Raw genomic sequence first — 24,980 nt, forward strand, 5'->3', positions numbered from 1 at the left:
TGTACTGTTCCGAGTCTGAAACTTGTATTGTTCCGAGTCGAAAATGTTTGTGAGATGTCAACAAAGACTTTTGGCATCAATGACGCAGTTTAGTGATAACTACATTATCAGCTAGGGCCATTTATAGGCAAATTCCGGTTTCATACTTACAGTCCTGATATAGTACAAGAGTCGATTCGCGACAAGAATTAATAGGAAGGATTAATGGCGCGTCCACTGAATCAAAGCAAGATAAACACGAAATTCGGAGAATGATAAACTCAAACTGCCTACGATGCCAACTACTTATGTTGTATAAAATATTTTATATATTTATCTTTTTATATATTTATCGTTGCGATTATTTAACATTTTTCTGTTATTTCTGCTCATAGAATACACAGCGGCCACTGTAGCGTCCTCCGCGGAATGAACCGAATCCGGACGCTTATCTGGGCACGTAACTTCTGCGAATTCAACCGAAGGAAGGGGCCGGGACGAGTGGGAGCGAGATGTTGATACCCGGCACGTGCGAAAGCGAACTCGAGCGTGAATCGATATGTGCCCGAAACAAACGATAAGGATCGGTGTTGAGTTTCGTTCGGCACTTTATCTCATTCGGCACACTCGGAGTTCACTTCCAGGTCCCATTCGTAAGAATTGGTGGGAGTGGCGCTTAAGTGAACAAAAATCTGGACGCTAAAGCGGGCATTACTATAGCGGTAAAGTTTGGTCGTTTAAGTTTGAAGCATCCTGTACAACGACTAGAACGTAGCTACGTATGACGCATAAGATTCCTCGTTGAACAGAGTTCGTCGATACCGGAGAAGCCATGACCTTTGTAATTGCAGTTGGCTTTGTGACTTTTCAACTAAATTAGTTAACGTACCTTGAATGTATTATAAAACGATGTCTAGACTACATCATACTGGGACGACGCTTTGTCGCGTGAGGGACAAATGAATCTTTTTGGAGCATTGACTACCGGTAACGCGTTTACCACTCAGCACTCGGCGGCCGGTATTGTTTTGCGAGCTTACAATTAGCGCGGTGCCCGTGATGTTTTGTTCGTTTGAGAGCACTATATTTTCCATTGTTTCGTATCGACATGGCCCTCTACGCTGTTACAGTAACATTTTGTGCCTTGCAATGTCAGATTGGGTTACTTCGAATTTTAGTAAAATTATATTTTATATAATTTCAGTAAAAGTATAAAATATGATTTTACAAAATATAACGGAATAATACCTGACAATTTACGATTTGTACTGATCCATTGATATAAATATTCAGACGGTTCAAAAGATAGAATTTACGAAATAATTATATAATAAATATCTTAAGTGTAATATATATATAAATAACAAATATTCTTATATTTTCTTTAATAATTTCAACAAACGAAAGGACTATTAATTTTACACTCGCATTGGCATTGCCGTATTAAAAATCGCGTCTATTCAATTTGCGTTTAATTCAAAAATATACTCGATTCAATGGCATTTAAAAATCTGTTTTCATTGTTGACAATAAACCATAACTATTAATTTAGCGTCATGGTACAAAGAAACAAAGAGAAACGATTAAATTAAAAGAGAAAAGGGGAGAAATATACGACTACAAAGAAAAATTTGCAAAGGGGAAACGTTATATTACCGTAAATACAATCCGCCTTAGCCAACCCATTAAAGTACTCTCGTCGAGCTTAAGTCTGTCCCCTGGGACAAACCTTATCCTCCGTATCCTTCACAATTTTTTCATCATAAGAAACACCGCCATGTTAAGTAGAAAGAGCGTATCTACAACTATTGCTCGAATTAAATCACGGTTGCCAGCTAGCACGAAAATAGTTCGTCCGTGTGTGTTCAGAAAATAAGTTTCAATTAGCCATCGAAGAAAAGTAGAGATTTATTTCGAACACCTTCGATGTTCGTTGCATTCTACGTACCTTAAACTACTTTTCCGACTCGTGCAACTACGGTTAATGGGATTTTATTTAACTCGATTTTCATATACCAATGATGTCTAACGCGTTGCTTTTAAAACTATTATCGTAACGCAGAAAATGAAATTAATAAGGAAACGCGACAAGCGACGGATATACGACGCACAGAGAACAAAGTTTCGATCTGTGATGCGAATATGATGCAGTGCCAATCATATCCAACGTCCTAAACTCATGAAAGTTTTAGTATAATCTACGAGTACTTTACAAAACACTGGGCAATTATTAGTTTCGTGTACCTTTCTCGCCGTCTGCAAAGTTTGACACGTATAGGTACTTGAACAACTATTTTTGCCAACATTTCAGAATATTTCCAAAGCGCAGTGAAAGCAAACTGATAAAAGTTATTAATAGTCGAGGGAAATTGCGGACGCAGTTTTTTTGGAAGTTCTAAAATACGAAGAAAAAACGATACAGGGTAACCAACGAACTCTATTAATTCGATAACTTTCTTAATATCTAGAAAAACTTTCGAAGGAGAAAATTTGCGATAGCGTAATCTTCGAAGAATAGTCTTTTCTCTATACGCAGACTTTATATACCTTGCAGTTATCGATTAATTTAGCGAAAAAGCTTTGGTAAAAATATTTTATCAATTTCCTTGCACGATACATCGTAGACGAATAAACTAAAAATATCGTATACAAAACTTTAGCGATGTTGACGGAGCGTATACTTCCGATAAATATCTTGTAACTTTTTCTTTCTTTTTTGTAATTAATCGTCGCATCAGCTGGCAAAATAGTAGTGATTACAATTGCATGTATATGTAAATAGTAAATAATTAGTTAATCGTTAGCGAGCGAATTAATAGCACTTTGTATACTATTAAAAATGATTCGACGACTCGACCTTGTCTAATGATGCAGCATTTTTCAATGACGAAGTTCGTCACTTATTTGATAGATGGCTGAAAGCTGTAGAAAACAACGACGAATATTTTGATCGAACTTGCTTTACTTCTTTCGAACAAACTTTCAATTTCACTTAAAAATTTGGATTATTTATTTGTACACCTGCTATATAAAAGAACTGGACGTCACAGAGTTCATTACACGGATAAATTACGATCTTGAGTTCAAGCTCCTTTGAATTACCGTCCCTCGTTTATATTGCCTTGCCAACCCAAAAGGGCAGGCGAGAAAGAGAGAAATTCGCTCGAAACTGAGATGGAATGTCCATTTCCCAAAAGACTTTCCCCTTTTCTCACCCAGAGGAGATCGAAGACGTGAGAATCCTACTTCCGGGTATGTAGCTAATAAAGGTTGAGCATTGATTCCCCTTGTATTTGTCTTGTAGGTGAAGATCTATTACTTCGTCAGGGTTCCCAAATTACACGACGATCTTTGTAAAGATCTCGCTGTTTCTCGGCAAAGGATCCTTAGATTTGTAGTATTACGATCATTCTGTCATCGTTCGTTCGCTTTGAAATAATTCGTTTGCTCGATTTTTTCCGCCTTGCTAACCATTATCTTTGAACTAAAACACGTCTTCAAGAATCATTAGCGGATCTCTTTATAGAACACGAATACCCTTTCTGCGCGATTTGATTAAAAACCTTTTAGTAAATTTGATTAGAAACTTTATCGAATCTTGTTCGAAGATTAATTAAAGCGATTTATTCTTATCGTTGATTACATTACGTGTGTATATTGCTTCGCACTGTCTGTTCTAGCGACACCACCTACGTAACTATTTTTATATCGCAATAGAAACAGCTAACAAAATAAATATGTGCTGGCAAATATTTGCCATGTGTAATCAAGACTTTGCAAACAGTTTGGAAGATCTATGCTATGCATATTTGTTTTCATATTTTCCAATCTTTATGTCGTAACTAGACCGTGGATTTTTACGCAATCTCATATTTTGATCGACGTAACTAAAGAAATCTGCAGCCCGCATAGAAATCTACTTCTCCCTCAAAATAGTACATATTTTGTGTACATAGTTTGCTGTTGTACACACGAATAAAACATACTTACGCTATATTCGTTCGTTCCATGCACGCTTCAAAAATTCTAATCCTTCTTACCTTTGGTGGAAGCAGAGACTCGCTCGACAGCGACAACACGCACATAGTAGATATTAAAAATCTCAGCTACTTTAGTATTACAATATTCATAAAGCCGGTTGTATTAAGCATTTTGCTCTTTTTTTTTAACATTATTATTGTTTGTTATTTGGCAGCAAGATGTACGATAACGCGTGGAATTCACTTCAGGAGCGAATAGGAGGCACAAAAACGATAAAAATGTTCATACGGAGGTGTATTCTATCCGATCTCGTTTCAAATTTATAGCCATTTTTGTGTTTCGATAGTCCGTAACTGTCTACCTTCGCGATTTCCTCGTAAATGGACAGGTCGTGCAGGACTTATTTCCTGCTCTGCTCGTTCCCCGGATTTAAATCCATTAGATTTTTATTTTCTTGCCACTTGGAAACAATTGTGCATTCGACGTTCATGGCCGGCGTTGCGGTATGTACTCCGTGCACGTATATAACCAGATTGCCAGCAGATTCAGCAAATACCTGGAATTTTCAAAAGATGGCGATATTTTTTGATGCGGAAAATGCAAGCTTGAATACAGACGGAGAATAGCTATTTCGAGGAATTTGTACGAACATGAGCATTTGCGGAGTATCGAAACACAAAAATGACTACAACTTTGAAACGATCAGATCGGACGCACGTTCGTATGAATTTGTTCAATCGTTTTGGTTCCTCCTGTCTATTCCTGAAGTGCATCCCACATGTTATGAAACACCCTGTATCTTGCTGGAGTTAATGTTTCGCCTCATTTTGCAACCACTCATCTAGCTATAAATCCTATTCTCTCGCAACATTTATATTTTTTAAATTTCCCATAAATGCAGAAATGTAGGCAGTCTAATCATAATAAACCACGTGATTATGCTAATCCACATTCCGCCGGCCACAGTCTTTCAGCATTTACCGCTTATGAAATGTAAAAGGCAGTCTGCGTAAATTCAAAGCGATTCTTTTATATTTTCTAATTTATTAAACTAGATATAATATTAAATGTTGTAATAATGATACATACTGGAAGATTTCGATGATAATTAACTTATTAGTTCCCTGCTCTCATATGGAACACGTATTTTATCATCGACTAAATGTTATCTATCAGAAAAAGCAACTTTTTTCAAATTCGTCTGCGATATGAAACAGACGCTTATAGACGAATATTGGAATATACAGAGGGAACGAGCTGAGAGTAAAATATTCATTCGCTTGTTATCACATTTCTGAAACAGTACTGCATTAGCTGCTCTATTTCAATGCAAATGTTCCACCAATGCCACTGAACAATTGTTTCTTTCGTTTAGAAATTCCAATAAAGTTTCAATTAAATAAGATTCTCGATTAGAACAGACCAGTTGATGCGAATACATTGTATAATTGATCGATATTGATCGATAGATAATACTGACAAAACGGGGATTTCTATAATAGTCTATTAAGTCTATTCTAGTCTAGTCTAGTCTAGTCTAGTCTGCCTCCTAGCCGTGAAAAAGATTCGCTACACAATTGCTATTTTTATTTGCCTTGCACTCTCAACCATACGTTCTTCTGATACATATATTGCTTACTAGTAGAAGACTCGCTAAGGGGCGTAGGTGCGACAGTCAGGATGTGATTGATTGGGAAATTAACATTTGGAGCATCAACCGATCAACGTACACCCCAATGCAAACCGAGACGAAAGTGATTCATTGAAAGAGTAAAACGAGTTAATTTTAGCACTCGAAACTTTATTTCAGTGTTGGGAAACTTTAAACGAGATTCAATTTAATCGTACAATGTACTTGCTCCGGATAAAAATTCGCTCTTCGAAAAGGACAATTAAGCTTAGCGTTAGCAGCTTTGCTTGTACAGCTTGTAACAGGCCACCTAAATATGTTTGCTATTTGTGATAAAAAAAAAAAAAAAAAGAAGGAGAAATGTTTCTAACGTAATTGAAATGATTTCACGAATTTTTGCTAATTATTCGGAATAGAGACAATCTCGATTTCAATGATCTTGGAATATGGAAATGATCTTTTCTTGTACGAGTAACCGCTGCTGGGCTCTAGTTTCCAGGATTTTCGTAAAAATCTTCGACATCTTCTGAGAAACGATCTTGAACTCTAAAATTTTAGGATTAATGTGAAACGATTCGATATAAATTTCTCTGAAAAATGAAATATCGCGGCTGTGTAATTGCCTAAAAATATTCAGTTTACAAGCTCGTATCACGTAACGTCGATGAAATATCAGAGACAGAGAAGACATAACAAATGAGTCATTACTTAGGCTGACACAAATGCAATGGTAGTGAGATTATCCTAATGGAATGATTTGCAACCCCCTGACTCGTATATGACAAACGCTGTACTGCCATTTCCCTTCGAATCTATTTAACGCGGTCGAATTAAATCGATCGCGCTGACATATGGGATTCATAATTCTACCTACAGAAGCAAACGAGAAAAGTACGTATCATACCAATTCATAAACTCTGTCACGTTTTTTAGTCGAAAGATTGGTAAGGATTGGAAAGAACATATTTTCCCTGACTTTTCCTCACCCTATCTCGTTTAAAAGGTAGTTTCTCTGTTCCTAACTCTTTGTAAAATCTCCGCAATTCACAGTTTACTCGAATTTTATGTCAAATTTTACGTATACTCCGATGCGGTACGAATAAAGTATTCGTAATTTTGTGAAATTGTAACGCTAAACGATAGCGGTAGCATTTGTTTATTGCGCGAGGCTCACGCCCGGTGCAATTTTGTTTATATTATATACAGGAAATAATAAAATACGCGATACTCTCAACGTTCGCCGTCTATGCAATTTTACCTGGTAGTCTTAATTAGCCAGGATTCCTTTGTAGCTAAGAGGTATATTTAAGTCTATATATTTTGCTTTTCCTCTTTGCTTCCGAGTATTTAAGGTATTTATAAAAGATGTTTTATGTGCAGGCATTTGTTCCGGCTATATCTTGGCTGAACAAATTTTCGTTATTCCCCTTTAAGATTTCGTTTTGTCCGATTACGGATACTTTAATCATTATATTTCCCTGCATTACGTTCTCGTAATCATGACGAGTGAGCGTTGTTTTCGGTTGCGAGTACCTAACAGATACGGTTATTACGATATTAAACGATAATTCATTAGAAATTTCATAACATTTGCCAAAAGAGCGATATAAATTACGATGTAAATTGCGTTCCACCGATACGCATCTATGATATTTATTTTTACGTGATGTATTGATTAAACGATACTTGTACACAATTACAACGCGTACTAATTTTACCTTCTAATTATTAGCTCGATATACGAATTTTCCTGATTATTACTCGATGAAATTTCCTGATAGAAAAGGAAGAAAGTTCTTATTTTCGAAGCGTGTTTACGTTTTCTTTCTTTAATATTTGCCTCCGAAATGCAAGCGTGCGTAAACATCGTAACTAGGCTACGGAATTTTATTCATTTATAGGAAATTTGAAAGTGCAGAATTGCACAGAATGCGCATAATATGAAAAGATATATAAGATATACAAAATACAGTGCTTTTTACAGCACTTTGTTGGTAAAAAAATTTTCCAACAAGGTTCTACTCGTTTAATATTCTTCTTCTAATGTTCTCAAAAATATGAATTTCCATAAAAATCCGCAGTCTAATCGTAACTATTATCATACACTACACCATAATCACACTAATTAAGAGCAGCAGAAAGAAAGAACGAAGCGAACGTAATTAAGACAGTTGTTTTCGTTTAAATTAATATCTACAAAAATGTTTTTTAATTTCTCGTTGTAATTAACGTCACTGTTCCTTGTTTCATTGCATTTGAATCGCATCGCAATTTTATTGTTAACAAGTAAAACAAACAACTAGAAAAAATCGTACGAACAAACGACAGTTTGTACAATAATATTAACAGTGTTTTGCAAAGATTTATTATTGTATTGTTAACCTAGAAGCTTTGAATGTATATAGCAATAGATAGCAAGGATAGCATTTTTATAAATGTAAGAATAGATTACTACGCATAAATTTATTCTACAATTTTAGCGTAAGATACTGCAATTTGCGAAACGTTTATTTTGTTGTTTAAGAAAAATTATAACTGAATGTTGATATATATTTGCATCGGATAATCCTAAATGGTATTTGGAATTATGTAATCTTTAAAAATATCGTTCTTCATAAGTAAACATCAAAGTTTAAACTTACGAGAAGCAACCTAAATATGAAAATAACACGAAAACGTTTTATTAAAACAACGCGAAATAAATGTCGGTTCAACGGACAAAGAAAGATCGTACAATTTTGTCAACAAAAAACAACGACCTTCGTTAGCATAAAATATCTTCTACATATATTTACGAAATACGTGATAATTACAAAAAAATGGGTTTATATTTGTCGATTTAAAGAATAACAAGCGCTGCAGGTTGTATTTGTTTTTTCGATGCTATCATATATGGCAATCTCATTTATTATTATTACGCGGCTGTGATACGATCACATTCCTAAATGATGACGCCATTCGTTAAAATTAAATCATTACGCGTGAACTATATCGGATGTGCAATTACAGGAATACAAAGGCAGAAAAGGTATATGATTGGACCAAAGCCTGTTGTTCATCCCCTTTTCATCTCAAACGGAGAAAAACTCTTCTGCGATTCACAAATTGCTTCAGAACGCGGATGTGAATTTCAATTGTTTTAATAACTTTAATATGCATGCTAAAGTATAACACTAAAAAATTATTATATCGAAAGTTTTTAATATACTTTATCGTATGTAATAAAATGCAGACTTGAAGCTTTTAGATGGTTCCATTTTTCATTGCATTGCATATTCTTTCAAAACATTAGGAACTCGTGCCTCTTGCAACTTCGCCATCGAGTACGAGCTTTCGAATTCGAGAGAGCGATACAAGGAACTGGTTGAAAACTGGCTCGAAACTGGCTAACCGTTGGATGTTTTAAGGTCATCGTCGGGTGAAATAGATAAAAGCACGGTATATCCTGCTCGATACCGTACGACTTTTGTCTGAAACATCTTTTTATATCACGACAAATAAGAACAACTAAGTCTGGAAGAGTTAGGCGAGACACCCCGTATGAAGAACGCTTAATATACAGGGTGATCCATGCGAAGTGATTCAGATTATTCAAACGCAATTGTCTCCTATACGTTATGCGAAATAAATTCTACTTTATTTCGAGGGGAACAGCTCGAAGCGATCAGAAATTTTATCTGCGATATGCCCAGGATGTGCCTTGGATGTGCCTTCGAGATCTCAAAGTGACATCTGCTTTTTTTAAATAGAGTGTTTTTATTCGGATAGGCGTGTAGCTCGTTCCATGACGAATTTATTGACCTTTGATACGTTGCTGTTCCAAGGACGTTGAAGGTCGTTCATTGTTATTCGTAAATTACCTTCATTCGCTAAAGGGCCAGAAATCGATCCTTATCTTTGGTATTCGAGATGACGACCTCCGAAATGACGCCGACGCATCGACTTACTCTACCCCTGAAAGATATTTGTGTCTCGACCAATGTTGCAGAAGTAATTTGCAGGCAAGTCTTTCATATTATCAGGCCTAGTGGATTCTTTCCAATAGACTTGATCTTTTATGGAAACCTGGAAGAGAAAATCCGCAGGTGTTAAATCCAGGGACCTTGGCATTCTATTTCCTCTTCCTATTCAAGTATCCAGAAATCCAATGTAGCAGCAGTATCCCCTGTTTGTAAACAAGAGTAACAATATGTCGCATCGTTAGCGTGATTATGATTCGCTTTTACGTCCGAAATTGACGAAGTATACCTACGAGTGTAAGTCGAATCCTGGGGATGTTCCACGAAGGGAAGTTTTGAACAGCGAAAAATGACCTTGAAGGAGCTCGGAACAACAACATATTATAAGCCATGTCTATCTAGACAAGAATCGCGAGCATCGCAAGATGTACCTCTCGAAACGACGTAAATTTTACTTGAAACGTTCTTTTGCACGAAGAACGATGTAGGAAATAATCGCGTGCATTCCTTCAAATGGTCCATCCTGTATTTCATTGTATGCAATTATACGGCGATGAAATGCAAATCATCGCGTTTCGAATTCTCGTTTCTTTACAAAACTTTTGCAATTAACATTAAATTTACTAAAAATAATTACGTAAAACATTCTTGATACATTTTATTGCGTGCAATTACATGGCGATAAAGTGGCAATTATTAAGTTGTCGATCTACGTTTCCTAACAAAACCTTTGTAATTAATATTAAGTCTAGCGTAAATTATTCTATATAAAACGTTTAATATACTTTATTCGGTAGAATTACGTGGCAATAAAATGCAAATTATTACGTTTCCAATTTCTTCGCAAAGCTTTTGCAATTAATATTAACGGGAAGCACCGCATCTTACTTTCTAATGCTCGCCCTCGTTATGCCGGGCGATGCATTCACGAGGCAAAAATTGGAAATGCAGGTGGTATCGAACGAAATGCAGTCCTTTCTGCAGTACAACGATAAGTACGTGGATCCGTGTATTCATGACGTATACAAATGAACGTGTACATATACATCCCTCAAAACGCTTTTCAAGTTAGTTTCTCAAATTAAAGACCGTGCGGCCATTCTTCCGTCTATCAAATTGAGAATCTTTTTTAATTACATTTTTGATTTATGTTTCGAAAGAATTGCATACGCGTAGAGTAAATAGATCGTTCATTACCAATTCTAAATTTACGATATCACAAAATAATCAACATCGTACGATAAACAAATTTAATTTTTCTCGTTATTTTTCTATTTTAATGAAAGGTATTTCTACTAACTACGAGAAGTATATTGTAAATTTTGCTTTTTAATTGAAACATATTTATTAAATTAATATCTTATCAAAGTTATATTATGATATATAAAAGTTATATGTAGTAATTCGTTTTGAACAGGATATGGTTCTCTGAAAATTAGGCGTTTTTCAAGGTATACAGTTTTATTCGTTGTATCGGCATAGCAAAACCAATATCAAATTAAGATCACGTATAAATAATCTACTTATGTCTGAATGAAAAATTATTCTTAACGTTAATTTGTATGACGTTATGAGGAGCAGCAGCAATGCAAGGAAAATTATATACTCATGATTCACCGCGTTATGCTTTCGATGATTTTAAAAAGTTACAACGAAAAAATTCTGAACGCTGTTTAAAGTATCAACCACGTATCTAGACTTCAGATTTCTATCCATTTATGCGAAATTGGTAGATGCGTAAATGCATACAGTTGATCTAACATGTAAAGATATAGAAGATATTCAAAGTATAATACCTGTTATAACACGTAACAAATAAAAAATTGTCCAGTCGAGCTCCACTTTTTATTTCTCTTCGAGAAAATACGAATTCACATAAATATCGCATGTCAATGCAGCCCATTTAGAAGCTGTAAACAACTTTTTCTGCACATGAATCGCGCAACACGTACTTAGACACTACAGATCCTCCGTATTTGAAACATTTAAAATATATCGATTGCTTTATTATCGCGATCAATTATTTAAAAGAGCAATTGTAGGATGGCTTGATTATTCGATCGTAATTGCTATAGATTCCAAAAGAACGTTCGTTTTTTCTCGTTGCAAGAACACGTACCAACAACGTGCGATTAATTATCCTTGCGTAAGAAAGACAAACCACAGCAGCACTGGTGCGTAATACCTCCGGCATGTGAATTTCAACGAAAGACGAGGCAGTCGTATTAGTTTTATTATACTTGCGGAAGGTCGTACTTTTTGCGATGGCAGCTGCATCAGGTTATACCAGGATGTCGCAGTGCGGTATATACAGTCGAAAGAAACTGGACGTTACCATGAAATGAGCGAGCGTTAAACTTTCGCCCTCAACGTTCAACCGCGGTTTCTCGGCTGCGATGTGCTTTCCTCCGCGGATTAAGCCTCGTCCACGCTGATAGACGATTGTCTTTGGGAAATGTTCTACGCAGCAGTGAGAACACTGCGGAATAGAATTTAAGCGCAATTTCCCTTTCTAGATGGTTTTTAATAATGTCGGAAGACGTAGAAAAAAGTATAAGCGTCGATAAACGCCAGTTTTTGTCTAAACGAATGGAACATTGAATTTTCTTTAAAATTAAAGGGTGCCACATATAAGGCTTTTCCGCGGATACACTTTCCTTTTCCATGAACTTGGAGCACATTATATACTTGTTTTCTAGAAGCATTCTTCGATTGTAAACGTGTGTCCGCAGTCAGTCCGTATACGTCGCCCAGGGAAAATTCAATTGCGAAACAAATATTTTGTTTCCCATTGGAATGGAAAACGAGTGACCACGTCTACGGACAGTTGTTGGAAGAACGTGCAAATGGGAACACGCAGCTCGTCCACTTTAATCGTCTTCTTGCTGACAGGCTCCTTTCACTCTGATTTTCTTTACTTCCGCCAACGACCCGGCAACGATTCTCGCGTTTCTTTCCGTTTTCGCGCCAACTTTTTCTAACGAAACAGTTACAAAGTTCCTAAATCCAGAGTAGTCTTCCAGGCTTATTTCCGCAGGAAAATCGTTTCCATACTGACAACCAAATTACAGATTTTTATGCGAATTCACATTTGCAAGTATATGACCGGAGAAATGCAAACTTCTTTTACCAAATTAATCGAGTACCATAGAAGGCATCGTCGATCGTCGAACGTTCAGAACCGTTCATTTCCACGAAAAACGATCCTTTAGTAACCTAAAATACCTCGGAAGAGACACGTTCAGATAAAACTTGTACAGCCCTGATACTATATCAGATTTTTTTCATCGTGACATTCTGCGTATAAAACGATGATAAAATTCTGCGTATATTTTTGTCCTATCACCTACCGTTCGCTAGTTATATCAAACGGCACTTATCGACGGACACCGTGTATTTTAACCCGCCCGAGCAATTATCGGAGAGCCATAATGTGAAATAGTAATATTTCACGTATGTAGTACCTACCGCGCATTAACTAAAGGAAAATCAATATCTGTACGGAATGCAATCATCGTCAAGAGATGCACTGGCGCGTGATATGTAGCTATTCGTACTTACACGTACGCGTGTACAGGAACATTCTATAACATGCTGTTGAGTTACATTCCAGGCGTTCTCGCGCTGACACGTAATTTCGCTGTTTTTAACGAATCGTTAGACGCGAGAGAGCGGGCAACGGGCAACCAAACTGCCATTTCTTAACATAATTGTGCGTGGGCGACAAACGATTCTTTGTTCACCCAGTGATAATCGACTGCCTCGTCGGAGGAGCTTCAGCAAGGGAACGTCGCGTTGTAACGAGAGATCGGGTAGCTGCTCTTCGTTTTCCACGTACTATGCCCGATTACGTTACAATGGCCGAGAATCGGCTCGATTAATGGTGTAACCATGCTGCGTTGTCTTTGTGGTCGATTCTGTCCTACGTGCATATTGTATATATATGTGTACGAACATCTAGGTCCACCATGATACTACGTCAGGTCGGATCTGCACGAAGGAACACACATCGTGCTAACGCGGTACCCCGTAATTGCTGATACGCTGTGTGACGAGGGGTTCCCAGTCGACAATTACGAGGGAAACGGTCCGCCTGCGAATCTCTAATGATTTATGGGGTAGCGACTGACGAACGACTAGGCCATATTATTTAACTTTTGCTTTTACTGCTACGATATTCGTCGTATAATTCCATAGCGTCGATTCGAGGCTTTTAATACATCGTTTTTATTTTAATTGGTCAGTAACACGAGATCGTCTCTAATAACAGAAACGAATATCCGAATAATCAAAACACAATTATACATTCTTTACAAGAGTTATTTGAATAACGACTAAGAAGTACTGTATCATTTTAGCTGTTTGGCGCACTTTTACGCAATTTTATATTTTTCAAAACGTATTTAGAAGAAAGTAGAACGTCGATAGGAAACTGTTTTACTAATATTTCATGTATCTTATCGTAACGTTTGTACTTGTATCATATCGCGTATCTTGCGCTTTCAAATTTCTTGTACACGCGTACTATATATTACGCGTATTATAATTATTGCAATATTCAGCATATAATCGTCGATACATTTTTGATGCCTTTGGATTGTTAACACGAAATCGTTTGTAATAGCAAAGAGAAGAGAAAGAAAGTATTGAAATAATCGGAATATAGTTGTAGCTTTCGTTCTTTACAAAAGTTATTTAAACGATAACATCAAATGATTTACATCTATATACGTATGATTAATATCGTTTAAATCGTTTACGCCTGTCAATTTAGCGTAAAAGAGGTCTCAAATGATTTCTACTCGCCACGTTTGCACCGCCTATACCTCTCCTCTTTATTTTCAACGTTAAAGTACACCGAACCCTTAAACTGTATTAATGTTCATGTCCCTTGCAGTTCGTTCGTGCCCCTCACAATTTCTACTTCATGAAATTTTACGCATCAATTCTCCGAACACACGTATCCTCGCATTCCCACGTGTAAATTATACACGACGTAAATGCGTACTACAAAACTACTGTTGCTACATGTTTTCAACATCGAGCAATTCTTGGAATGATATTACGATAGGGACGATCGCCTCCTTCCCCTGCGAAGAGTAATAAAATATAAGCATATTATGTCAGCTTCTGAAAAGTTTGTTAAATATACAATTAACGCGAATTTAATTATTTAAGCTGCAATGTCAAATAGAAATATTGAAATATAAATTGCAAACGAATCTTAAATTTTGTAAAAGAAAGTTCAAAGACGTACTTGTTCGTGTACTTTTACACATTTCGCACCAAGAAAATCTCCTGCATCCGCCGTTGCGAGTCCAAAGGGTTCGAGTTACCGAAACAGCATCGTTGATTTTTGTTCAAATATCGTTAACGCCGTTAACTGTTGCGTTAGAATGACAAAATTACATAATAGCAAAGATATCGTTGTACAAAAGATTTCAAGCGCGTAACATTAATGGCATATGCGAAAAACGATAAATAAGAATAAAATTTGAGATAAAACAAAAGAAAAAGAGGGAAAGAATTTGACCAATTATCCAGTTATTAAGTGTATGCAAAAGTTTTAGTCTTTTTTTCAAGCGGCCGTGTATAACTACCTTTAATCGATAAAATTGACCGATCTTCAGTACGATCGTTTGGTCGATATTGATTTATCTGAAAACACCAGCTTCGCGATCGACAATAACTTGACAAAACAACAGTGAGCTGGCCCCATATGGCTCGAATCACTTGGGGTGGCAAGTTCTTCCACGCGCGGTGTACTCTACAAGTTTGTCAGCGACAGATTATCACTTTATTCGAGTCGATGCAGCTTTTTAGTCGGACAATACTTTCGAAATGTCGCAGAGATACGAATACGTCCCAAAGTCATTTTTTCGCAACGCAATCCGAAATAGCGCGGGAAAAATATGTTCGAGTCTATAATTATTCACAGCACGGTATATCGTACTATGTAAGATTTCGAAATCCTGAAGCTTGGGCTGTGAACAGCGACATTTCCCTTGAACATACAGCCCGATGTTCGAAATCTATTTCATTTCTCACGCTTTGATGGGGTTGATTAAAATATCGAGCGTGACAAGAAATTTCAGTGACGAAGTTGCCATTATCCAATATTCTCTGAGACAACTGACATGTTGAACAGCGACTGAGTCAATAAAATGCGATCACAGGCCGGAAGCGATCTTTATTCGTTCGTCAGCAGCGAATCGATCGAACTAGGGAGAAATCGAAGAGGCTCCGTTGTTCCGGTGATTTCGAGCGTTCGTTGGCCATCTTCTCACGCTCCTCCCTCATTCTCTTGCGGTACTCTTATTCCGGAAGGAATTTAATCAGACCACCTTTCGAATCTAACCAGCTTCAGACCAAATCGAATCGAATGACTTGTACCGACGACAGCGAAAACTTCTTCTACCGGAGGAAAAAGCACGTCAGTTAAAAGTTTCATTAAATATTTCATCACTCGCGAGAAATATTAGGTTCAGTAACAAGTTCGTTCGCATTTATCTGGAAAGAGTGCATCGAGCGATCTTGACCGCTATCGAATAAATTTCTATTTATATAGTCATTGAAACGGAGAATCATTTTTTATTTAAGAGTTCAAGTAGAAAACAGAAATAAGTTATTTAGAATAATTAGATTAATTGTCATTTGAAAATACAATTTTCTTTTATATTTATTATTTTTAGCTATTTTTGTTTGTTATTTATCGAACGTTAAATAAATTTACTTTTACGCCAGTGTAATTTTTTTAATGAAATTTTCATTACTATGCGTATCTCGAATATTTATCGTCATTACGTATAACTGTTTTCCAACTATTTGACAATTTATTTGTTCCATTTCTGTAAACTTTCTCATTCTTATGATCTAAACATTCTTCCAGTGCTTTCATAACTTAATTGCCACAATTGGTGTTCAATTTTTTTTTCAATCTTGTAAAGGAATCTTGTAAAAGTCTAGACAAATCGTAATAGGATGATATAAGATCGGGACAATACTTATAGTTTTTTATCGATCCTCGACTGAAATTTTTGAAATTTGAAATTTATTCATCCATCGTGTCTGTGATAATGACGAAATTCCCAACGATAAACAATTTTTTCAACAGTACTACGCTTCCTAATAATTACATTTTACATATATAATAATTATATTTTGTCCCTTTTAATAATTTATATTTTGACACTTAATATAAGTATATAATTGAATTTAAGAAAATATTTTTTTATACGATACAACAAGATAGATCATTTTAATAAATACCGTAATAAATATCAAACAATTATAAAATATAATAAGATTCAGTGCAATCCGACTTGATTTTTTAACAGATAATATTCGTATAAAATGTTATAAATATAAATACACGTAAAAAATACATTTAACGACGAAAAAGAATGTGAATATCTGTTAATACTAATAAATGGAATTTAAGTTGAATTTTATGATTCAAACGTGCGCTCAATTCTGCTTCTATATATATATATTTTTGCGCAATTTGATTTTATACGGTTTAGAAAAAAATCCCAATTCTCTCTTTACACGATGTAATTTGATTTAGCGTAGCTCGAACATCGCTTTTTTAAAAATGTCCATTTGAATTTAACGCTTTTCGCTCGAAGCTTTTCTCGTTTTTCTTTTTTGAGTCTGCAGTCTGATTTAATGTTTTACCCGGAATTTAATTATCAGCTGTCGACCCGGATTTTTTTTTATCATCTTCCATTTTATGGAAAAATCATGCAAGTTATTAGGAGTAAAACCGTTACGTGAAATTCCGAATATCCTCTTCGATACATAGCAAGACGGAGAATAAACGCGTCTACTTTTAGATGACAACAAATATAATCTACTTGATAAGCATACGTATCTAAATCGTATCTTCCTCCTTTACTATCCTTTATTCAAAATTTCGATTTATTACACAATTAATTTTTACTAGCTTTCCTCGTCTAAAACTGATCTTCTAATTTCTCACAAGCCTCGCATCTTCTTTTTAACTTTTTTCATTGCCTTTAGGTGTACAGTCAACTTCCAAAGTGGATCCCGCATGTTCCCTTACAACCTGCACATACATATAGATGTACATATATGCGAAAATGTAAATCGTGTTTCAAGTTTATACAATGGGTCAACTGTTTTGTTAAAGCTGTAGCCCCTTGCTGTTAACCAGTTCGGCAGATTAGATTTTCCTCCGTTCGTTCCTATCGTAGTGTCTCACTTGCCTTTCTATTCGTTTCTCCAAGTAGAGAGATCTTAATCTCATGCATGATTTTATGCGTGTATCTTTTATTAGCTTCTCTTCTTGAAGTCAAAGGATACTTATAATGTCTATACTTTTTAAAGGAGGATATTGATTCGCATTGCCTATATCGAAGACACTTGACTAGGATACGTCCCAGTATCTCCATTTCTTTCCTATTACATAGATTGCAATGTAGATTGTTGTTAATAAAATATGTAATGCCTTTCTCGTTTACCGTTCATCCAATTTTACCTGATGGTCTTTCTTAATTGGACCAAGTTTCTTTTCCAGGTAAGAAGTATATTTAATAAACCTACACATTTTGCTTTTTCTCTTTGGACCAAGTTTATTTATTTACGTATTTTTATCGAGGTAATTTCATTTAATTACAAATCAAACTGGTCCTTTTTTAATCTCGTGTTTTTTCTCTAAACTGTATTAAATTACTCGGCATTTATATAATGTAATATTTATAATATTTTATTTATGCACAAGGGCAATTGCTAAATATCTAACGTGAAACGAAGCAAATCTAATAAAGTTTGGCTAAAGTCGCCGAGGGTTGGCTAAATTGCAATATTTTCAGCGTTTTTCGTGGGTTCTCGGAACGTCGATGGAATTCGAATGAAATTTCGTTGGGTAATTGCGAATCTTCGATGCTCTCATTTCGCGCAGACTTCCCTATAATGTAATTTCAGGAGAGATTCAGTGTGCAGTTGAGCCCTACAGGGAATCTCCTCAAATATATCTCGTAATGCAAAAAGAAGAAGTAACCTACTTATCTAAGATTCTGCTCTGTCCCCTATATCGCATCTTTATTTATTATGTTCTACTATTTTTTATTATATACATTTATTAAACATTTATCACATTTATGAATGTAACTCGATATTGATTTCCATTTAAGCGGTATTGGAAAGCGTATTAATATTTAATTACCTACGTAATGCCTATAACGTTCAGGTACGTATGATCTACGAATAGTATAATATTTAATTGTCTCTATTTCGAGTATTTAGCGTTTAGCATACATTGCAAATTAATGTAGCGCAGCTAACGTATTACGTATTACGTATTACCATCCATCAGTTATGTCATTATTAGTTGTATGAAAAATGGTATGTAAATACAAACCAGCTTAATAGAATGATTAGTATATAAATTAGCAGCATTAAGTTGGATTATGTCATAAATAATAAATTAATAACAAGAAAAATGGAGTTATTTGTTTCTCAAATTTGTTAAAGGAATTTTCATTGCCACTTTTCTATCGAATTTCTATAAATCTACAAATATTATATTATTTTATACAAATGTTACTTTTGTTCATTGTGATGATTTAAACACCTGAATTTTGTGGATGATATGAATGATAATCTCTATCGCGTAAGCACATAACCACAGTGGCCGAAACGTCTATAAAGACATCATGTTTCTTGATAATATCTTACAATTATTCCACATTTGTGACAAGTTTGCGTAGGATATCGTTTTATAAGGAGGATATAATTCGCAAATGATATTTTATTGTATACGGTTGTCACAAATTTTTCTTGCGATTATTCCTCAAAGATTTTTTATTGGGCTTAAATCTGGGGTACACACTGGCTCTCTCAAAACCCTGATTTTTTTTACCATAATCACTGCATCGTGTATGCATGTTTGGCAGCGCTATCGCGTTCATAAATGAAATTGTCGACCCCATCTTCTTCAGCGAATGACGTTAAAATTGTTCCCGACAATTCCCTATATTCCGCAACATTCGCTTTATGAGTCATGCGACAGATCGGTGTCCTTGCGTCAGCTCTAAAAGCAGCCTAAATCATTAATACACCACCACCGAGATTACGACTCTTTGTCACGTTTCTTTTCCTCCTTGTATCGTGCCAGTAATATTTAAAGCCATCTCGCCCATCCGAATTGAACTTCTTTCCGTTAAAAGAGATTTCTTTCTTCAATATACCCTCTGTATAGTTTGTAAGCTGTTAAGTATCATGTCTACTATATGCCATAAATAAATGCCATAAATATATACTACAATCATATATATCAGGACTGTAAGTATGAAACCGGAATTTGCCTATAAATGGCCCTAGCTGATAATGTAGTTATCGCTAAACTGCGTCATTGATGCCAAAAGTCTTTGTTGACATCTCACAAACATTTTCGACTCGGAACAATACAAGTTTCAGACTCGGAACAGTACAAGACCAAATCGCTATGGACGGAAGACAATGCTCTGTGTTTGGTGGGATCAGAAGGGTGTGATCTATTACGAGCTGTTAAAACCTGGCGAAACCGTTAATACCGAGCGCTACCGACGACAAATGATCGATTTGAATCGAGCTTTGCAGGAAAAACGACCAGAATATCAAAAAAGGCAAGACAAAGTAATTTTGCTTCGTGATAATGCACCATCGCATACGGCAAAACCGGTGAAGGAAACGATCGAAGCTTTCAGTTGGGAAATATTTTCGCACGCGACTTACTCACCAGACTTGGCTCCGTCCGATTACTATTTATTTGCATCGATGGGACACGCAATTTTTGACCAGCACTTCGCTTCTTACGAAAATGTACGAAAATGGCTCGATGACTGGTTTGCCTCAAAAGAGCGACAGTTTTTTTGGCGTGGCATCCACCAATTGCCAGACAGGTGAGAAAAATGTATAGCTAGCGATGGACAATACTTCGAATAAAATATTTTTAATCATTTTCATACGATAAACGTGTATTTGTATCTATACACAAATTCCGGTTTCATATTTACATGCCTGGTATCTACTGTAAGCATAGACATTAAACAAACTGTTATAGGTGAAAATAGCATCATCATATCCATTGACGATGATAGACAACGTCTATGTCGATAAGATCTATCGATCTGAGCAATGTCCAGTTGTTTGCTCTTTTGATAGATCCCAGAATATATTCTGTCGAGCTTTCGACGTATTGGTCACATACAGGCCTTTGTAACACGTGGGGCCCACTTCTGACGTGGCCAGGGAACACGAAGCCAATAGAAAAGCTCGTACAAACATCGTGACTTTGTTTCAAAGTTATAGCCACTTCTGTATTTCAATACTCTGCAACAGCTCAACTTTACAGAAAGTGCTCGATATGGCTATGCTTGGTTCGTACGATTCGACACGTACCTGGAATTTTTAAAAGACTGCAAAATAGACCGAGGGCGACCATTTCGAACGGCTTTCACGAAGATAAGCTGCCGCGAATTATCGCAACACAAAAGTAGCCGTAATTCTGAAACAAGGTTAAACATATGAATCCCTTTCATCGTTTTCGTGTCCCCTGTCCATTTCTGAAATGGGTCCCACGTGTTATGAAACACCCTGTACGTTATTGGCTAGCGGGTTAATGCGTGTTTCAATCCTTCTTTTGTAGCTGCTAGCTGCTTTAATTATTTCTGCTGACGTCGTAACGATGTTTAAGTCCTCCCTCATTTCGTCGTTGCACAGATTCGTTACGTATCACGGCGCGATTAAAGCTAAGATGATCGATTGCTGGGCCTGGAGTTTGGCCATGTGGCTTTTCGCTGTCATATCCTGTAGTGATATTTCGTATATCCAGAAGGGTCGGAAAAGATATAAAATTCCCATTCTTCGGTTCGTGACACGTGCGTCTGAACGAAACGCATACGAACTTATCTGCGTTCTGCTTTGGATGCTGCTCTCTACGCTTTTTATCCAGTGAAACTGCTCGGCACTTTTTAAAATTTGCTGCACTCGCCTCGTAGTTACTGGCAAGCTTAATTTCACGCGAATTTGTGCTACATTTTTCAATTCTTTGTCGCAGTTCTCATCCACAACGAACGCTGCTTCTTGGTTGGCTTGCAACTTCCACCTCTAGGACGGCTTTTGCTATAGTCTTTAACCAAATTTACGTAGTTATTTACGAGAGTACGTGATCCATTAATTTGTTCGCTATTGTACGATTGGAACATGCCATATCTCTATATGCATCAGCGAATTCCTTTTCCTCGCTTGCCAATAACTTTCCTCGTGGTGTTCGACTAATAACAAAGTATAACTATATACGATTTCTATGAATCTATAGATCAACTTCAACACAGATGTTTAACTTTCAATCGCAGTTACACTTCTCCAATTACATCTGGCTGTAGTTGTGCACAGAAAATCTAAACGCAATCTAATCGCAAGTAGCTTTATAGAAATGTCGTACCTGTATTTAGCTTTAAACATTTCCGAGCCGATACTTATGGTTCTATGTTACGTTTCGAGTAAATATAATCATAGATGAGAAAAGATAATAAATCTGATGATATCTGTACAGAAAAACGTAAAAATGGAGATCACTTTGTGGCAATTTCAGGCAGTGTATATATATACATAGAGCGCATATATAGTTTTTCGCACTAGCGAAACCTAATTGCAAGCTAGCCTTTACCTGATGCATAATCGTGTAATAAATATAGCCTTATCGAACTACGTTTCATTAATATTCACAGACTAATAATGCGATCGTCAGTGTTGAATCTAGTGGGATATAAAAGAAAATGAACAATAACAAGGATTGAAGTCTTTTCATCTTATCGCTCCCTTTACGAACGCGTTTTACTAGGTGCGTATTGGTCGTATAAATATATAGTCATATGTATATGTGTATGTGTTCCATATACATGTATACGTGTGGCATTAATACATACACGAGTATATTTGCGGGAGGGTGAATTCGATTCCAACATGTTCCCCAGGGTAAGGCCGCCAAAATTCGATAAGCCACCCCTATCGAACTTGAATCTTCGCCCTCTTGGGAAGCGAGGTTGTTTGGCACACCCCTAAGGTACGTCTAATTACTTTATCGAACATTGATCGACGCTAGCGAAGGAAAGATTTTTCTATATTTCCTCCATTCTTTCGCAGTAAACCTTCGCACATCACATAGAATTTAATATTTGCTTCGTTGCAATTAATCTCTCCTACATGTATTTGCTACACGTAGTTAACCCTGCTGTTCTCCTCGATTCTTTCCCACGTTTGTATCTCCTCGGATATCTTCTTTCTTTGAAACATTTTGTTCGTGAAACGCGTGCAATACGCAAGAGCTACAAAAACCTAACCGAACAGGGGAAGATTAAAAAATTATGAAAACTTCATTTCCACTCTGAAACTCTCAAGAACGTCGAATATCTCTCGTATCAAAACTTTCAAGGGCGTCAAAACTCTAGGACCAAGGCTTATTAAGATTCAAGACCAAAACTTTCAGGAGTTTTAAGATTAGAATCAGAATTTATTTGTTGTTTTTCATATAAACGTACGCTCGATATTATCTTATCTTCGCCTTCTGATAAATTGCTCCAAGTGACCAGGTCCAACTTCGATAGAAACCTGAATGCGTCGACGTTTCATCGTCACGCTCGCGAACGGTACAACGCTGTCAACTGACATTTTACAAACAAGAGATTTTAAATGCCCCTGCCATAACTAATAATCGAATGAATTGGGGTGCGGAGAGCGAGCTGACCAGAAAATAAGACCAACACGACCTATCCATTTAGCAGGCATTCGTTAATCTAAGTAATGTCATCACAAAGCCACAGCTAACATCGCAAAAGCTGTAAGTCGAAACCAAGCTCATATATTTGTATGAACTTTTCTTCTCGGTTTAGTGTGCTGAACTACGTACTTCCCACGTGTTCTGACTCATCCTGCATACAGATTCGAAGCCATTCGAAGCGTTTCAGATCCCATTATTAGTTGAGAATAAGAAACTCCACGAACAATAAAATTACTCCATAATGTTTGAATGCAAAAACCAATTATTTTATTGTATATTATTTTTTAAAAGTAACTCTTCTCCTGTCAGAAGAATAAACCATGCCGGATCTCTCCATATGAAATTTTGGAACAGTGTTATATTCTGTGAAAAGTAACCCGGTGTCCACGTATCTTCGAGCAATAGCGTATATTTTCGAAAAACTAATTTTAACTCAGCGACGTGGCTATGCGAAATACTGATATCATTCTTTACACGCTTTAAACGCTACATTTAGATAATAGTTGAAAAATACGTTTCGATCGTAGGTAAATGTATTCGTACTACAATCGGAGGAACTCTTGTCACTGATTTTTCAGGCTGTTCCATCATCGTATTTGTGGAATAGCTGCGAGACTCGGGATACTCTCTACGATTTTACTTATTCACTTTTCAATCTTACAGCCCGGTCGACGATCCGAGCACCGAAGAAAATCTTCTTTCCTTTCAAAACCAACCTCGCTGCTCTCCAAGGGGAGCTAAATCCATTAGACGTTCGTCTTCCCTTTCTCCGAGAGAAGGACGAGGCATAGATAAAAAGAAACCGAAAGAACGAACAGATCGTTGACGAAAAGAAGAAAGGGAACGCTTGCGGGAATAGCGAGGAAACGTAATCTATCCGTTCTTCGAACTGAAGAAAACGTCTCTATCAAATCGGACTTTTGTATACATTCGATATTCCGGTAAATTCGAGATACTTATTTGTAAAGTAGATTGACTTTCTTGTAATTTTTTTAACGTTTCGACCGTATGTTATACGCGAGAGAAGTTCGGAAAGTCGAAAATTCACAAGAACTTCAAACTGCACTAACGTACGGTGAAACCACGTTTTTGTCCGAATCTCGTTTTTACGAACCAGTTTTTCTTTATGTTTTTGTTTGCCGTCAGTTATACGAAGTCTATCATCGAAGCAGCAGCTGCTGAGGGTAGCAAGCGAGCTTCTAATATCCCAGCTCATCGGTTATCCGGAATATTTTGTCCCCCGACCAGTTCGGATAAACGAAGTTCCACCGTAGTTTATGTGATGCTAATAGCTGAACAATTTCTTTTCTCTGTTGAAAAACGGTCCTAGAGACGAGATATCTCCGTTCTTACAAAGAAATTCCAACTTTTCGTATTATCGTGAATAGTTAAGAAACTAATAATGTGCAGGAAAGAAGTTAAATTAAAAGTTGTGGTATTCCTCATGATCTATATCGTGCATCTGAGAAATTTTCGAAACAAACCTTCCTTTCAATTTATCCTCACCACCCGTAACTTTTTTACGTTTTATTTTTCATTGTCACGCTCATAGATAGTTTTCGAAGAGCTCTTTACAAACATTGTATAAATGTAGGAATGTTATATTATTAGTTTGTAGGTTTGTAGGTAGGTAGTTTGTAGGTAACAG

At 36.4% G+C, this 24,980-nt stretch overlaps 1 long non-coding RNA gene across 1 annotated transcript; it reads left to right on the plus strand.

The window, feature by feature from the left end:
• The first annotated feature begins 8,185 nt into the window (after positions 1-8,185).
• LOC105680673 lies at positions 8,186-19,991 on the plus strand. Its single transcript, XR_001102233.3, has 3 exons — positions 8,186-8,197; positions 16,150-16,156; positions 19,860-19,991. It is a non-coding gene; the product is annotated as an uncharacterized LOC105680673 (long non-coding RNA).
• Positions 19,992-24,980: the final 4,989 nt, after the last annotated feature.

The sequence above is a fragment of the Bombus impatiens genome, unplaced genomic scaffold (genome assembly GCF_000188095.3).
Source record: "Bombus impatiens unplaced genomic scaffold, BIMP_2.2 scf_0296, whole genome shotgun sequence".
Classification (NCBI taxonomy): Eukaryota; Metazoa; Arthropoda; class Insecta; order Hymenoptera; family Apidae; genus Bombus; species Bombus impatiens.